The sequence below is a fragment of the Neovison vison genome, chromosome 7 (assembly GCF_020171115.1).
Source record: "Neovison vison isolate M4711 chromosome 7, ASM_NN_V1, whole genome shotgun sequence".
Lineage (NCBI taxonomy): Eukaryota > Metazoa > Chordata > Mammalia > Carnivora > Mustelidae > Neogale > Neogale vison.
In genome coordinates, this window is record NC_058097.1 from 57492190 (window position 1) to 57506272 (window position 14083).

Sequence of the window (14083 nt, forward strand, 5' to 3'; positions counted from 1 at the left end):
GGCCGCCCAGTGGAGGGCCCTCGCCGGCGACCCGAGGTGGGCCAGCTGGATTGGGGGATGGCTCGAGTTGGGTACGCCAGGCCGCGGGGCCTCAACAATTTTCCAAGTAACAGGGCAGGCCAGGACAGAGTCGAGCTCCGCCACGAGGGCGAGCACTCGTGGGATGAACCGGAAGTTGGGAAGGGAAGGAGCGCCCAGGGGGTGGGCCGGAAGTTAATTAAAGTTGGGTTGAGGGTGTGGTTGGCGGATTACTACATCCTTGCGCGGAGGAGGAAGAGCGGGAAGGGACGGAAGCGTAGAGGGTTGGGGCAAACTGCTAGTCCTACCCAATGTGGAGGAAGGAGGGGTGGGAGCAGGGCGGGCGGAAAGCGCGTAGGGGGCGGAGCTAACATCCAGCCACGCTCGGGGAGGAGTAGGGACGGGCGAGTGACGTGAAGGGCGGAGCTAAAGTCCACCAAAGTTCAGGGAAGAGGCTGTGAGACGGAAGACGGAAGTGAGAGGGGGCAGCGCCGAATGTGGATCCTAGTCTAGGGGAGGGAGAAGGGGCGGAAGGGGGAGTGCAGAAGTGTGCCGGAGGCGGCGCTAAGGTCACCGCTGCGTTCGGAGAGGAGGGGCGGCTAGCACCTTCCCAGAACGTGCACCTGGCGGGGTTCTGTTCCCTCCATGAGAGGGGTGGGGTGGAGAAGCACGCATAAATGTCCGCTCACGCTGTGGGGAGAACAGTGTTAATTGTGCCCTAAACACAGGTGTGGGGGGAGGTTGTCAAAACCAGAGCTGGACAGACGTTAAAACAGTAGAAATAGGGCACCTGGGTGGCTCAGTTGGTTAAGCGACTGCCTTCAGCTCAGGTCCTGATCCTGGAGTCTTGGGATCGAGTCCCACATCGGGCTCCCTGCTCGGCAGGGAGTCTACTTCTCCCGCTGACCTCTCTCCTCTCATCTCTCCTCTCATGTTCTCTCTCTCTCTCTCTCAAATAAATGAATAAAATCTTAAAAAAAAAGTAGAAATAGATTTTATTTACAAAAATGTCGCAGGGAAGGAGACACTGCAGTATGGACCTGGGCTCTGTTCTGAATACAACTAGATCGAGTGGGACCTCATAGCTAAGAAGCAGTTGGAGTGTATGAGGGAGGCGGTGGGGGTTGTTGGATGATGGAAAATGACAGTCTGGGGGCTGCTGGCTGAAGCAACCCAATAAGATTCTCGCTGAAGGCAGGTGGGGGTGATCAGATGCCAGCTGAGGGCAACAGTGTGTATGAGAAGTTCGATCGGATTCGAAGGTAGAGAAGTCTTGTTAAACTGACTTAGCAGGATTCTTGCTAAAACTAAGTCCTAGGAGGAGGCACGTGGATGGGCCTTGTCTGTTAGGGAGCGCTTCAGGGGAGCCTGACTAATGCGTGGGTAAGCAAAGAATCTTTGTCCGGGAGGAGGAATGAGATGGGTAAGATCCTTGGTAGGATCTCCTTGGTAGGATCCTCCTCTGTGAGCAGGGTGCCTGTGTCAGGAAATGAGGGGTCTGCCGTTGCGCAGGATCTGATGTGTGCTCAGTGTGGGCCCAGTGTGTTCTCGTCTTCCTTGGGAGCCAAGGACCAGATAGTCTGTTTTATCTTCCACAGAGTCCAGTATCTGGTGTTCATGCATCTTCCTTAGGTCCCAGGGCATACTGTGGTCTTGTCTTCCTCAGGGCCCAGGTGCTGATGTTCTTGGGGCTCTCCTCTCATTCTTGGGCCCAGGACCTGACATACTGTCCTCTTGGAGTTTCCTAGCAGATTTGAGCAGCCCTGTGCATCCCTTTGGGTCATCCTGCCTGCTGGCTACCACACTTGTTCCTGGAGCTGTTAATTTTTATGGTCACTGTGAAGAGCAGCCATCTGCAGGCTGCTCATTGTTTATCTTATTTGTTGCAATTAAACAGTCTTGATTTTTATTAGTATTTACTCAGAGACCATACAGACGTTTTTCATTTTAACAGTATCCTTGGATTTTTCTGAGGCTACTGTAGATAAAACACCATCCCCATTCCATAGGTAATTTGCCTTCGTCCCTTTCCATATTTTGACTTAAAAAATTGATGTTGTAAAGCCCTAGGTAATGCAACAGAGCCACATTAATTAGTCATGTTATTATTGCTTTATTTTGGATGTGACTAGGGATGCTTGTTGTGGTTCACCAACAAGTTTGATGGTGAACTTTAACAACGTCCATATGGCAGGCTCGATCCCAGGACCCCCAGATCATGACCTGAGCCAAAGGCAGACCCTTAATGACTGAGCCATCCAGGCACCCCGTGTTAGAGCATTTCTGAACAAATGTTAACTGTTATGCATGTAATATATCAAAAATGTTATGCATCCTGTTTGCACATAGGGCCCCAATCCTTCATTCACACCTTCAGGGCCAGAACTAGTTTGCAACCCACAAGGGTTTTAGCAGGGTGGTAGGGTGCATTCACCACACAGTATGTAATAAGCTGAGCAGGTCTGAGGCAACATCTGGCTTTATATACATACAGCTGTAGCAAAATACATGAAGAGTCACCCTAAGCTGGAGAAAGACAATGTGTACATACCCTGGTTATTTCTGATAAATTTGGCAGATACATGATAGAGGAAGAAACTTGATTAGCAAAGATTTGGGAATTTAGAACTGCAGAAAGGGCATTTGGGTTATGTAAAAATGGCTGGATTAGCAATAATACTTGTTTCGTTCCATACCAAAGTTTAATTTGTACTTTTCCTCTCTTCATATACTCTGTATAGTCAAAGACATATTTATTGAGGTACAGAATTATTGAACTATATTAGCATTCTTCCTTATGCTTCCTTGGTATTCTACTGATTTAATTTAAACAACATATGACTAAGAATAAGAGATATAGAACTGTATATTGGCCAAATCTCTATGGCAGCTAGTGGCATTCAGTTGAGTCTTAAACCTGCCATGAGACTCAATCATGGACCCGATTTGATCTCCACTCACCATTCTCTTTTCTTTTTTCATCACACAGAGCATCTCAGATTGTTTCATGCAAAGGGGAACATATGTTTAAAAGTCACTTAAAAAAAATAAGAAACACAGGCCTCTAGGCCACTTCTCAGAATTCCTCAGACCTTTAAAACTTAAGGTTGGAGAAGCAGGAATAAATTAGCATTTTACCTATAAATTATTACTATGTAAATAGTAATACTATATAAATAAATGTACATAAAATATCTGGGCTTAATTTGTTGGGAAATTCAGGGGACCTATAGGAAAATAAGTTTCTGGAAAGAGTTACAAGTAAACTTACATTTTAAAAAACGCTTATCATATTTCAGGATGGGAAGTCCAATTATAAATCCCAAATGATCACTAGGTTCAATTCAAGAGGAAACAGGATTATAGCAGGGCCTGTTGGGATCCTGGACCTTGGACTTTACTCTGTATTTCCTTCTTCCTCAAAATGTGAGGGAAGAAACTGACTAGTTCTTCACAAGAACAATCAAGGTTGGTGTGGTTGGGTAGTGCAGTCAGTTAAGCGTTCGACTCTTAGTTTCTGCTCGGGTCATGATCTCAGGGTCATGGATCTCTGCATGGAGTCCTGAAATGGGCTCCATGCTCAGAGTGGAGATTGCTTAATTCTCCCTTTCCCTCCCCACTCTCTTTCTCAAATAAATAAATAAATCTTGAAAAAAAAAAAAAAAGAAAAATCAAGATGGATTCAAACTCATCTTAAGGAGAAATGGTCCCAGAAACTACTACTTCAGAAATGTCCCTTGTGTGGCGCCTGGGTGGCTCGGTGGGTTAAAACATCTACCTACGGCTCGGGTCGTGGTCCCGAGGTCCTGGGATTGGGCCCTTGCATAGGGCTCGCTGCTCAGTGGGGAGCCTGCTTCCCCCCTCTCTTTCTGCCTACCTCTCTGCCTACTTGTGATTTCTCTGTCAAATAAATAAAATCTATAAAAAAATAAAATTTAAAAAGTCCTTGTTTTTTTGCCAATAAATTTATTTTTTTTCAAGATTTATAATTTATTTACTTGACAGGCAGAGATCACATGTAGGCAGAAAGGCAGGCAGAGAAAGAGAGGTGGAAGCAGCCTCCGCATTGAGCAGAGAGCCTGATGCGGGGCTCGAATCCAGGACCCTGGGATCATGACCTGAACCAAAGGCAGAGGCTTTAACCCACTGAGCCAGCTAGGTGCCCCATCACAGAACATTTTTTATGGTGGTAGTGGGAGACTCATTTTATGGTTCAGCAAGTTGGCACATTTTTAGATAAAGGCATATGGTTTGTTTCAAGCATTCTTATGTCACCTACTATGAAAAGGGACATGAGGGAGAGACTACCCATGTGTGCATGTGTAATTTGATCAAGCCACCATCTTGGCCTGGAGCTGCTCTGTGTTTTCACCTAGTACCTTTGGATCTCTGAAATGTTTCTCTGCCTTCTCTGTAGCCCCTTGGCTATGCCTGTGAGACTGCAGCTGAGAGGACTTGGCCCTTCCTGCTGATTGCGGTGAATTTGTGCTCTTTGTGGGGTGTCCACCTCCCGAGGATTGGCTCTAAATCAAATGAGCACGGGTCAACCCGAGCCTGCAGAACTTGATTACCTATGATAGCTACTTCTCTCCCTAAATCATGGTTCAGCATGACTAAGGAAGAGCCTTGAAAGCAGAACCTGGTTGGGAGTGAGAAAGGGTTACAATAAAGAAATTTGTGGGTTTTCTCTCCAGGTAACAGAATATGCCACCATTCATTATCTGACACTGCATAATCCAGAGGCAAAGGGCTTCCAGGGATAGTTCCTGGGCTCAACTATCACCTTTAGCCAGGTACTGTCCCTTGTAGTGTACTGTCTTGGTTATTCCTAAGGCTTGTGTCCCCATGGTTTCAAAGTGGTTATCACAGTTTCAAGCACTACATGGAGCCATACAACATTTGGCTGAAAATATCGGTATCAGGGGGTATATTTGTTTCCTGTGCTACTTTAACAAATTACGACAAATTTTGTGGCCTAAAACAACACAAATTTTTCATCTCAAAGCTCTGGAGGTCAGAAGTCCAAAATATGAGTGCCTGAGTGACTCAGTCAAGCACCTGCCTTTGGCTCAGGTCATGATCTGCAGGGTTCTGGAATCAAACCCCACATCTGGCTCCCTGCTCAGGGGGGAGTCTGCTTCTCCCTCTGCCTCTGCCCCTCCCCCCACTTGTGTTCTCTCTTCCTCTGCTCTCTCTAAAATAAAAAAAAAAGGCCAAATGGGTCTTAATGGGCTAAAATCAAGACATTGGAAGAAATGCAGTCCTTTCAGAGGCTGTAGGGGAGAATCTGTTTCCTTGTCCTTTCCACTTGTAGAGACCTCGTGCATTCCTTGGCCCATGGCCTCTTCCTCTGTCACTTTGTGGTTTCTGCCTCCTTTGTGGTTTATGTCTGATGTTAAAGGAAATGGAACTCCAACTAACAGCTTTTCCATATTGATTACAATCAATGAGTTTCTCAAATCTGTATGAATTTCTCAGGGTCAACTAAGGTGAAAGCCATAGTTGAAAGCCTGCTGACATTGACTCTATTCATAGTGTTCTCTAGTATGAGTCCTCTTGTGTTGAAAAAGTGAGAACACCTCCTGAAGGCTGGTCCACATTGATTACATATACAGGGGTTTTCCCAGTATGAGTTCTCTGATATAGCAACATAAGTGCTATGTTTACAGTCTTTCCTACAATGAGTATGTCCATAGGTTTCTCTGCAGCGTGAAATCTGTGGTGTTGAGAAAAGAATGAGAAAAGCATGAAATTTTTCCTGAACGATTGCATTGTAGTGTTTCCCTTCTTTATAAATTATTAGTTGTAGAGTAAAGCAGTCCATCCTTGAAAATTATTTCCTTAACTTACTGCAAATATAAAGTTTTCTTTAGGTATAAATTCTCTCATACTGAGTAATGGCTCATTGGTGTTTATACATTTATAAGGTGTTTTTTTTTTTAAAGATTTTATTTATTTATTTGACAGAGAGAAATCACAAGTAGACGGAGAGGCAGGCAGAGAGAGAGAGAGAGGGAAGCAGGTTCCCCGCTGAGCAGAGAGCCCGATGCGGGACTCGATCCCAGGACCCTGAGATCGTGACCTGAGCCGAAGGCAGCGGCTTAACCCACTGAGCCACCCAGGTGCCCCCATTTATAAGGTTTTTATCCTGTATGAATTCTGAAACAAATAAATTCTGAATTTATCTGTATGAATTCTGAAAGGCAATATTTCTCAGTGAAAAGTCTCCCACACTCAACACATTTGTGAAGTTTGTCTCCTGAGTGAATTTGCTCTCAGTTAAAAGGGTTGAGCTCTGTTTGAGCATCTCTACATTCATTACATTTATATGATCTCTCTTAAGTATGACTTCTCTGATATCATTGCATAGTGGAAGAAGGGTCAAGTTCTAATCAGCTTTTCCCCCACATTCATTACTATTGCAGCCTCTGTCCTGAATCAGTGTTTCCTGATAAGTACTATGTTTCACAAGAGATCAAGTAGAAGGAAAATAAATAAATGCTTTGTTGTAGGCAGCTTCCAAGATGGCCTCTAGTGATTCCCCATTCCTGGAATTCACACTGTCCTGTGGTTCCCTCCTCCTGCACTGTGCCAGGATTGGTCTGTGTAACTCATAGAATGTGGTAGAAGTGATGGTACATCCCTTCCAAGAGTAGATTGTAAAAGACACTGTGGCTTTAGTCTTGACTTGTTTCTCTTTCTCTCTCCTCATTCTGGAGGAATGTTAATGAGGACACTCAAGCAGCCATGTACAGAGGCTCAAGCAATGATGATCTAAGGCCTCTTGCCAACAACTACATAAATAAACTTGTAAAATGTATCCTCCATTACAGTTAAGCCTCACATGACCACAGCCCCAGACAATATTTTGATTATAGCCTCATGAGAGACCTTGAGGAAGAATCACCCAGTTAAGTTGCTCCTAAATTCCTGACCCACAGAAACTGTGACAATATCAAATGTTTGGTGTTTTAAGCTAGGAGTCAGCAGACTTGCAGCATCCAGGCCTAATCTAGTTGGCTATCTTTTTTTAAAAAAAAAGATTTTATTTATTTATTTGACAGAGAGAGACACAGCAAGAGAGGGAACACAGCAGGGGGAGGGGAGAGGGAGAAGCTGGCTTCCTGCTGAGCAGGGAGCCCGATGTGGGGCTTGATCCCAGCATCCTGGGATCATGACCCAAGCCGAAGGCAGATGCTCAACCAATTGAACCACCTAGTCACCCCAAAAAATACCATTTTTGTGGCCCCCTAAAGATAGCTTTGACCCTGGGTACTGTGATTTCTGTGCCTCATGGAAATCTAGGATGTCTAGGAATTGAAAGATCAGAGGCCACACACACCAAGGGACTAGAACTGCCGTAGCCGAGGGGCATGGCCTTGTGAACTGAATGAAGGAATCTAGTCTTAAAAGGAACACCTGTGGGGCACCTGGGTGGCTCAGTGGATTAGACCTCTGCCTTCAGCTCAGGTCATGATTTCAGGGTTCTGGGATCAAGCCCCGAATTATTGGGCTCTCTGCTCAGTGGGGAGGCTTCTTCCCCTCTCTCTCTGCCTGCCTCTCTGCCTACCTGTGATCTCTGTCAAATAAATAAATAAAATCTTAAAAAAAAAAAAAAAAGGAACACATGTATCAACAGAGGAGAAGGTGCCACGGATAGAGACTTGGTTTGGCTGCTGCCAGAATTCCCCTTTAAGGAGGGGCCTGCCATCATAAGAGGTGAGTTCCTCCAGGAGCCAAGGTCATGCTCCTTTCCTAGCAGCCCTGGCCACTGAGCGAGTAAGGCCATGGTCCAAAAGCCTGAATGTTTGCATTTAACATGACGCTCCTGTAACCAGCAGTCTCTTCTCTGGAGCGCACTGCTGGGTGGCACTGTGGTCACAGAGTGCTTCCTCCCCTTGTTAGTCTTTTTGTCTCTCACCGGTGTTATTCCCCACTAACCCATTTGAGGCAGGTAGAATAGGGAAGGGAGGGGAAATTACAGGAGGACAAAACAGAAACTAACGATGTGACACCATGAGTAGTTTAGCTTGTATGAAAGACGATGGGATTTGGAAGATGCAATTAAGGTTACAGATTAGTTGATTTAATTGAATCAAATGGGAGATTCTTGTGGGTCGGCCTGATTTGGCCAGTGTGAAGTCTTGAAAAGAGTGTTAAGAGACTCTACCCTTTTTTTTTTTTTTAAGATTTTATTTATTTATTTGACACAGAAAGAAAGATCGCAAGTAGGCAGAGCAGCAGGCAGAGGGAGAGAGAAGCAGGCTCCCCGCTGAGCAGAAAGCCAGATGCGGGACTCCATCCTAGTACACTGGGATCACGACTTGAATCTAAGGCAGACACTTAACTTACTGTACCACCCAGGTGCCCAGGACACTCTCCTGCTGGCTTGGAAGAGGCAAGCTGCTGTGAGCTCTACAGCTGCAAGGAAATGTATTTAGTCACAATCTGAATGAGCTTGGAAGCAGGTTCTTACACATTAAGTTTATTGATGAGAATGCAGCCCGCTGCCACCTTGACTGCTGCCTTTGGAGACCTGAAGACAGAGGACCCAGCTAAGCCTTGCCAGACTTCTGACTGACAGGAGCAATGAGAAAATAAACGCATGTTGTTTTAAGCTATTAAATTTACGGTAGCTTGTTACACAGCAAGAGCAACAATAGAAACAGGCGCAAGTCCAGGTGAAAAACGCTGTGTACCTGGGCGCTTTGTTACTGTTAGGCGCTTCTACCAAAGAGCAGAACCGGGGTGCAGCCAGGATACGACCAACCCCATACACAACCCAGACTTAAAACAGAGGACCCTGGCTCCAAAAAGCACCATTGAGTTGCCTGAGTTGACTGCCAGTATCTACCAATCAGAATGCGTCATTTCCCCCCTTTCCACTGTTAGCATATTGGGCCTGAGGAGACCTAACAGGGCAGCACTTTATATAAGCAGGGCCTCTCCACAGCTAGGACTGGTGAATTTAGTTGTCGTGTGTCAGTGCTGTCTTCCTTCATTTGAGCTGTCACCCCAATATATCCTTGCCTTTGATTTCTGGTTCCGCCTCATTTCTTTCTATTCTTTTTTAAAAGATTTTATTTATTTATTTGACAGACAGAGATCACAGGTTGACAGGCAGGCAGAGAGAGAGGAAGGGAAGCAGGCTCCCCGCTGAGCAGAGAGACCGATGTGGGGCTAGATCCCGGGACTCTGGGATCACGACCTGGGCCAAAGGCAGAGGCTTTAACCCACTGAGGCACCCAGGCGCCCCCCCCCCATTTCTATTGTTGGTCCCAAAGACCTGACTTCAGAAACACCTGCTGGCTAATGTGGGTGCGAAAAGTATGAAGGGAGATTTCATAAAACATGAAAGTATTTAAAATGTTTATACTATGCTATGGGGCGCCTGGGTGGCTCAGTCCTTAAGCGTCTGCCTTCAGCTCAGGTTGTGATCCTGGGGTGGTGGGATCGAGCCAGCATCTGGCTCCCGGTTCAGCGGGAGGCGTTCTTCTCCTTCTCCCACTCCCCCTGCTTGTGTACCCTCTCTCGCTATGTCTCTGTAAAAAAAAAAAAAAGTAAATATATATATATATTTATATATATATATATATATATGTTATATATAACAAATATATATATATATATTTATTTCCCCCCCCCCCGGCATTTAGGAGTTGCACTTCTAGAAGTTCTTCTTTAAAAGACCTTAGTAATTAAACAATAGTGAATTTACATTGAGGGTTTAGTGTGGGTCGAGCGCACAGGTATGAGCAGTATAGTCTTCTCACAGTTTTCTAATTACTCTGATTTGCAGATGATGGTAAGTCTTAGAGAGCTGGGGTCTTTTTACTTGGGTTAGGGAGCTGGGAAGCATCTGTGCTAATCTGAGGCACAGGTTGTGTCTGTTTAAATCCAGTCACTCTTAATCCCATTTGATTATTATCAGATGTGTACAGTGATAAAATACATTGTCAAACGTATATTGTCTAATTTAGGAGCAGGGTACACGGCTGCTCACACAATCTCGTTATCTGAATATCCGAAAATGTTGTAAACAGTAAATCCAATAAATGCAATGTTTTCTGAGGTTCACATATCTCTGGCTGAGGGAGTTACCCCTCATTCGTTTCTAGACAGATCGTTTCCAAGCCACTGACTGTTCCTTATATTAAAAATAGTAAGAGCCCAAAGTACATTTCAGTCACCAGAAAAAGGTCTCTACCGCCCCTACAGGCCGGCTGGGTGCTCCGCGTGTAGTCGGCAAAGGTGAATCGAATGAGGCTGCGGTGGATTTCAGGCTCTTGTTGGCCTGTGCTCGAGGCTGAACTCAGCAGATGAGTTTTCCTTTTACTTGTGGGGTCACCTTAGAGCCCCGCGATAGGAATCCTTCGTGAACGCCCCGAGGATATTAACATTCCAGGATCCGCTGTCGTCTCCTCTTATCGCCAATAGAGGGCGCCGCCGCCGCAGCCAATGCAACCTACAGGAAGAGGCGGTGCCCCGCGTCCCGCCGCCTCTGGGAGATGTAGGCGGCGGTTGAGTACGCACGCGTAGTGGAGAACCGGAAGCGGGTGCGCCTGCTCCAGCAGGGGTGGGCGGTAGCATTGCGACTGGGAAGTGGTGGAGACCCTGGCCTCTATCTTGCTGTTGGTGGGAAAGCTGCGCGATTAGCGCTTGGGCTGAGGCGGCGGTGGGGCTGCCAGGAGGACCCCGGGCAGGGTCGCGGGTGGCTTCAGTGGGGCCAGGAGGCTGCTGCTGGCTGTCACTGGGGTGTCTTCTCCCAGATACGCTGTCTGGGCAGAGCCTTTCGCAGATCCAACCTCGCTTCCCAGCAAGACGTCCGTCTTCTGGAGGAGGGGAGGCGCTGGAGCAGACCCTCTCTGCCCATGGATATCTGTACATCCCACACATACTGCGCTCCCCTCCCAGGGGGGTAGCTCAGTTCCTGTCCAGTCACAAGAGACTGCTGAGGGCCCTAGAGTCCTTGGGATCCACTGACCTTGAAGCTAAAGGGCAGTTCTGAGCCCCACCCCCACTCCCCATGTACAGTGGTGAACAGGGACCGGATTCTGAATGGAAAAGGCAGATTCCAGTGTACGGCTCTTTAGAAATGCTGTCCTGACCACAGAGGAGACTTTTGTTTTGTTTGTTTGTTTTAATTTATAATCAATATATAGTGTATTATTAGTTTCAGAGGTAGAGTTTAGTGATTAGACGGGGTTTGTTTTATTTTGTTTGCCCTGCTTCTTCCCTCTGGAAGAGAACCTCCTATTCTGTGTCCTCCAGGGTCCCTGGCCTGGCCTCTGGGAGGCCTTTTCTCAATTCTGGAAGGAGTTATCACAGATACACAAATCAAAAATAAAATATATTTTTAAAGATTTTATTTAACAGAGATCACAAGTAGGCAGAGGGGCAGGCAGAGACAGAGGGGTAGCAGGCTCCCTGCTGAGCAGAGAGCCTGATGCCTCGCTCCATTCCAGGACCCTGGGATAGTGACCTGAGCCAAAGGCAGAGGCTTTAAACCACTGAGCCACCCAGGCGCCCCCCAAAATAAAATACTGGCGTGCCCCCAAGATTCTTCCTTTCTGTTTCATTCCAGTCAATATCATCTCTCCTCCGGAGGTTTACAAACACTATCCTGATTTTTATTGCCATGGATTCCTTTTGGCAGTTTTTGAACTTTGCATAAATGGAGTTAAGTATGTATTCTTTTTGCCTTCTTTTGCCCAACACTGTGTTTTAAAGACATCCTTTGCTTGAGTAAGCAGTGGTTTATTTGGTCTCGTATCCCGCTGTATGAAAATGCCAGATTCAGTTCATTCTACCACTGGTAGGTATTTGGATTGACTATACTTTGGGACCTTTATGAAACTACTGTTAGGGACTTTCTTGCATATAGCTTTGGTTGCATCTTCATATGCCTTTTTTTTTTTTTAAAAGATGAGTGTATTTTTTTTTCTTAAGATTTTATTTATTTATTTTACGGTGAGTGATCACAAGTAAGCAGAGAGGCAGGCAGAGAGAGAGGAAGGGAAGCAGGCTCCCCGCTGAGTGGAGAGCGCGATGCGGGACTTGATCCCAGGACCAGAGATCATGACCCAAGCCGAAGGCAGCGGCTTAACCCACTGAGCCACTCAGGCGCCGCTTCGTATACCTTTCTGACTGAGACTATGCCTCCGAGTGGAACTCCTGGGTGACAGGTTGTCCTGTTGTTCAGCTTTAGTAGATGCTGCCAGTCTTCCAAAGTACTTCTACTAACTTATACTCCTGCAAGTAGTATATGAAAGTTCCAGTTGCACTACATTCTTGCCAATGCAAAGATACTATTAATCATTTTTATTTTAGCCATTCTGGTAGGTGGGATTTAGTATCCTGTTTTTTAATTACCATCATTGAGATATAATTTATGAACAATAAAATGTACCCATTTTATGTTGATTGTGTTCTGAGAAATGTATACAATTCTATAATGGTCAACACAACCAATATAGAGAATGTTTCCATTACTTCAAAAGTGCCCTGTGACCCTTTTAGTTGATTCCATCTCTTCACCCAAGATGCTTGCAATCCTGATCTGCTTTCTGTTTCTACAGTTTTGTTCTTTCTAAAATTGCATATAGTTTCTGGTGCTGGTCAAGCTGGTGTAAGCCAATTACAGCCTACCTCTCCAATTGACTACAAATGAAATCTCTGAATAGAGTTCAAAAACAGCTACTTAAGGGGCACCTGGGTGGCTCAGTGGGTTAAGCCTCTGCCTTCGGCTCAGGTCATGATCTCAGGGTCCTGGGATCGAGCCCCACATCAGGCTCTCTGCTCAGCAGGGAGCCTCCTTCCCTCTCTCTCTCTGTCAAATAAAATCTTAAAAACAAACAAACAAAAAAACGCAGCTACTTAAGAACTCTGAAAAGTAAACAACAGCGGGCAGATTGGGGACCAAAATAAAAACTTGAATGATGATATGTATGTAATAGAGGTGTGGTTTGTATTTTCTCCCCCTACATTTTCTCCTAGTTTTGACACAAGAGCAGGCCAAATCCTGGAACTATACCGTACGCACAAAGAGCAAAACTCCAGGACCCTTCCCCCACCTCCATATTTCTAGCCAGAGGACCAGTAAGAGAAACCTTACTTGACCAAAGAGTTTCAGGGGATTTCTGTTAATTTTTTCTTACTCTTTTCACTGACCAATTGCCTGGAAACCATACCCCGTTGGATGGAACTGCGTAATAGCACAGGGGCTAAAATAGAGAAGCTTGTCTCTCTGGCCAGAGAAACCGAAAAAGGTCACTACTGTCTGAAGACTGTGGGGGCGGGGAAATCTCTGTTACTTTTTCTGTTGTTTTCCTCACTGCTATACCCAAATGGTGGCTCCAGTGGACAGAACTGAACTCTTAAAGAACCCCAAATTTCTGGCCAGAGAAACTAGGAAAAAGAGCTGCTGGGTGCCCAAGTGTGTGGGGGGGGCAGGGGGGGATCCTGGTAAGGAGAGAGCTGAAGAAGAGCATCCTGAAATCCATTTCTGAACTGACATAAATCCTGGCCTCACCCTCGTGAGCAAATATTGAAACAGCCAAAAGGAAAGGGTTTGGGAACTAGAATATAAGCCACCACCAAAATTCTAGAATAACTCTGAGTGATGCATATGTCAGGTAGACCCACACACCATACCAGAACTTAAAACAGCTGACACTGGGGGACAACTGGGTGGCTCAGTTGATTAAGCCTCCAGCTTCTGCTCAGGTCGTGATCTCAGGGTCCTGGTATAGAGCCCCACAGTAGCTCCCTACTCAGCATGAAATCTGTTTCCCCTCTCCTTCTGCCCCCCCCTCAATTCCTGCTCTCCCTGTCTCCCTCAAATAAAATAAAATAAAACAAAACTGAACTGACATTGGAACCATCATCTCCTGAAAATGAAGCAGAACTTACAGTTTAAACCTAGCTGGGTTGATTGCTGATAAAACAAAAATTCAACATTTTCCAGCTGATTTTAACAAATCCCAGAGTCTTATCACATAATATTCAAAATATCCAGGACACAATGCAAATTATTTGACATAAAGAGAACCAGGCAAGTGAACAA